This window comes from Durio zibethinus, unplaced genomic scaffold, assembly GCF_047325235.1.
Source record: "Durio zibethinus cultivar Kanyao isolate XHJ-2024 unplaced genomic scaffold, ASM4732523v1 HiC_scaffold_3, whole genome shotgun sequence".
NCBI classification, from domain to species: domain Eukaryota; kingdom Viridiplantae; phylum Streptophyta; class Magnoliopsida; order Malvales; family Malvaceae; genus Durio; species Durio zibethinus.
The window spans coordinates 7,382,134-7,386,760 of NW_028323044.1; positions in this window are offsets into that span (position 1 = coordinate 7,382,134).

A 4,627-nucleotide genomic window follows, 5' to 3' on the forward strand; every position below is an offset into this window, starting at 1 on the left:
ATGTGCGCACACCCCCCCGGCCCCCCTCCCAATCGCCGGAACCCCAATGCCGCCGGTCAGGTTCTCCGGCGGTACTCCGGCGATGCTCCGGCGATGCTGTCCCGAGTGAAAAAAATGCGGCACCAGCACATGCTGGAGCCAAGCATGGGCACCGTGGCTCAAAATCGAACTTCGGCCAAGGCCTCGACCATCAATGGCACATGATGACGCATGGTGATGGCACATGCATCGACCATCATCGGCATAGGCTGCCCTTCGGTACGGGCACTTGCCTCGACCGCCATCGGCACAAGCTGGGCCCTGGTGTGGGTTGTTGCCTCGATCACCAGCGGCACATGCTGAGCCTTGGTGCGGGCGGTTGCCTCGAGCACCATCCGCAGACCCTGGGCCCTGGTGCGGCCGGTTGCCCCGATAACCGTCGGCACACGCTGGGCCCTGGAGCGGCCGGTTGCCTCGATCACCATCGGCAAAAGCTGGGCCCTGGTGCGGGCGCTTGCCTCGACCACCATCGGCACACGCTCGGCCCTGGTGCGGTCGGTTGCCTCGAGCACCATCGGCACACGCTGGGCCCTGGTGCGGCAGGTTACCTCGACCACCATCGGCACACGCTGGGCCCTGGTGCGGGCGCTTGCCTCGACCACCATCGGCACACGCTCGGCCCTGGTGCGGTCGGTTGCCTCGAGCACCATCGGCACACGCTGGGCCCTGGTGCGGGCGCTTGCCTCGACCACCATCGGCACACGCTGGGCCCTGGTGCGGGCGCTTGCCTCGACCACCATCGGCACACGCTGGGCCCTGGTGCGGCAGGTTGCCTCGAGCACCATCGGCACACGCTGGGCCCTGGTGCGGTCGGTTGCCTCGAGCACCATCGGCACACGCTGGGCCCTGGTGCGGGCGCTTGCCTCGACCACCATCGGCACACGCTGGGCCCTGGTGCGGCAGGTTGCCTCGAGCACCATCGGCACACGCTGGGCCCTGGTGCGGTCGGTTGCCTCGATCACCATCGGCACACGCTGGGCCCTGGTGCGGGCGGTTGCCTCGACCACCATCGGCACACGCTGGGCCCTGGTGCGGCAGCTTGCCTCGAGCACCATCGGCACACGCTCGGCCCTGGTGCGGTCGGTTGCCTCGAGCACCATCGGCACACGCTGGGCCCTGGTGCGCCAGGTTGCCTCGACCACCATCGGCAGCCTCGACCACCATCGGCACACGCTGGGCCCTGGTGCGGGCGCTTGCCTCGACCACCATCGGCACACGCTGGGCCCTGGTGCGGGCGCTTGCCTCGACCACCATCGGCACACGCTGGGCCCTGGTGCGGCAGGTTGCCTCGAGCACCATCGGCACACGCTGGGCCCTGGTGCGGTCGGTTGCCTCGAGCACCATCGGCACACGCTGGGCCCTGGTGCGGGCGCTTGCCTCGACCACCATCGGCACACGCTGGGCCCTGGTGCGGCAGGTTGCCTCGAGCACCATCGGCACACGCTGGGCCCTGGTGCGGTCGGTTGCCTCGATCACCATCGGCACACGCTGGGCCCTGGTGCGGGCGGTTGCCTCGACCACCATCGGCACACGCTGGGCCCTGGTGCGGCAGCTTGCCTCGAGCACCATCGGCACACGCTGGGCCCTGGTGCGGTCGGTTGCCTCGAGCACCATCGGCACACGCTGGGCCCTGGTGCGCCAGGTTGCCTCGACCACCATCGGCAGCCTCGACCACCATCGGCACACGCTGGGCCCTGGTGCGGGCGCTTGCCTCGACCACCATCGGCACACGCTCCGCCCTGGTGCGGTCGGTTGCCTCGAGCACCATCGGCACACGCTGGGCCCTGGTGCGGCAGGTTGCCTCGACCACCATCGGCACACGCTGGGCCCTGGTGCGGGCGGTTGCCTCGACCACCATCGGCACACGCTGGGCCCTGGTGCGGGCGCTTGCCTCGACCACCATCGGCACACGCTGGGCCCTGGTGCGGGCGCTTGCCTCGACCACCATCGGCACACGCTGGGCCCTGGTGCGGCAGGTTGCCTCGAGCACCATCGGCACACGCTGGGCCCTGGTGCGGTCGGTTGCCTCGACCACCATCGGCACACGCTGGGCCCTGGTGCGGGCGCTTGCCTCGACCACCATCGGCACACGCTGGGCCCTGGTGCGGCAGGTTGCCTCGAGCACCATCGGCACACGCTGGGCCCTGGTGCGGCAGGTTGCCTCGAGCACCATCGGCACACGTTGGGCCCTGGTGCGGTCGGTTGCCTCGATCACCATCGGCACACGCTGGGCCCTGGTGCGGGCGCTTGCCTCGACCACCATCGGCACACGCTGGGCCCTGGTGCGGCAGCTTGCCTCGAGCACCATCGGCACACGCTCGGCCCTGGTGCGGTCGGTTGCCTCGAGCACCATCGGCACACGTTGGGCCCTGGTGCGGCAGGTTGCCTCGACCACCATCGGCAGCCTCGACCACCATCGGCACACGCTGGGCCCTGGTGCGGGCGCTTGCCTCGACCACCATCGGCACACGCTGGGCCCTGGTGCGGTCGGTTGCCTCGAGCACCATCGGCACACGCTGGGCCCTGGTGCGGCAGGTTGCCTCGACCACCATCGGCACACGCTGGGCCCTGGTGCGGGCGGTTGCCTCGACCACCATCGGCACACGCTGGGCCCTGGTGCGGGCGCTTGCCTCGACCACCATCGGCACACGCTGGGCCCTGGTGCGGCAGGTTGCCTCGAGCACCATCGGCACACGCTGGGCCCTGGTGCGGCAGGTTGCCTCGAGCACCATCGGCACACGCTGGGCCCTGGTGCGGGCGCTTGCCTCGAGCACCATCGGCACACGCTGGGCCCTGGTGCGGTCGGTTGCCTCGACCACCATCGGCACACGCTGGGCCCTGGTGCGGGCGCTTGCCTCGACCACCATCGGCACACGCTCGGCCCTGGTGCGGTCGGTTGCCTCGAGCACCATCGGCACACGCTGGGCCCTGGTGCGGGCGCTTGCCTCGAGCACCATCGGCACACGCTCGGCCCTGGTGCGGTCGGTTGCCTCGAGCACCATCGGCACACGCTGGGCCCTGGTGCGGCAGGTTACCTCGACCACCATCGGCACACGCTGGGCCCTGGTGCGGGCGCTTGCCTCGACCACCATCGGCACACGCTCGGCCCTGGTGCGGCAGGTTGCCTCGAGCACCATCGGCACACGCTGGGCCCTGGTGCGGGCGGTTGCCTCGACCACCATCGGCACACGCTGGGCCCTGGTGCGGGCGCTTGCCTCGACCACCATCGGCACACGCTGGGCCCTGGTGCGGGCGCTTGCCTCGAGCACCATCGGCACACGCTGGGCCCTGGTGCGGCAGGTTGCCTCGAGCACCATCGGCACACGCTGGGCCCTGGTGCGGTCGGTTGCCTCGAGCACCATCGGCACACGCTGGGCGCTGGTGCGGGCGCTTGCCTCGACCACCATCGGCACACGCTGGGCCCTGGTGCGGCAGGTTGCCTCGATCACCATCGGCACACGCTGGGCCCTGGTGCGACAGGTTGCCTCGAGCACCATCGGCACACTATCGGCCCTGGTGCGGGCGGTTGCCTCGACCACCATCGGCACACGCTGGGCCCTGGTGCGGGCGGTTGCCTCGAGCACCATCGGCACACGCTGGGCCCTGGTGGGTTTAGGCACATCTTCAAATTTCTGCCGTGCCAATGCCATTTTTATGGCTTGTAAATTCATACAATGGTCCCCTAAGCCTTCACGTGAAGTTTCGTTGGAAGATGACTCGTTTTCTATTTTTCACGATTTTCGAAACTTTTTGCGGTTCGGGATTTTTTAAAATTTTTTTATAAGGATTTTTGGCCCCAAATTTTGTAGGCATGATCCTTCTATTTTTGTTGGCATGCACAAAAAAATTCAGCTAAAAACTCGAAGTAGAGAAGATTTTGTGACCGTTTGAAAAAAGTGTCCCCATTTCAGACACTTTAACGGCTACTGGTAGCAAACCTGTAAAATCTCAAATGCTCTTTAAGGGGGTGTGAATTCTCAGAGGTTTGATGAGGGATAGGGGGCCAACACAAGGCCAAGTACCAGCACCAATCGCACATCATGTGCGCACACCCCCCCGGCCCCCCTCCCAATCGCCGGAACCCCAATGCCGCCGGTCAGGTTCTCCGGCGGTACTCCGGCGGTACTCCGGCGATGCTCCGGCGATGCTCCGGCGATGCTGTCCCGAGTGAAAAAAATGCGGCACCAGCACATGCTGGAGCCAAGCATGGGCACCGTGGCTCAAAATCGAACTTCGGCCAAGGCCTCGACCATCAATGGCACATGATGACGCATGGTGATGGCACATGCATCGACCATCATCGGCATAGGCTGCCCTTCGGTACGGGCACTTGCCTCGACCGCCATCGGCACAAGCTGGGCCCTGGTGTGGGTTGTTGCCTCGATCACAATCGGCACATGCTGAGCCTTGGTGCGGGCGGTTGCCTCGAGCACCATCGGTAGACCCTGGGCCCTGGTGCGGCCGGTTGCCCCGATAACCATCGGCACACGCTGGGCCCTGGGGCGGGCGCTTGCCCCCAGCACCATCGGCACACGCTGGGCCCTGGTGCGGGCGGTTGCCCCGAACAGCATCGGCACAAGCCGGCCCT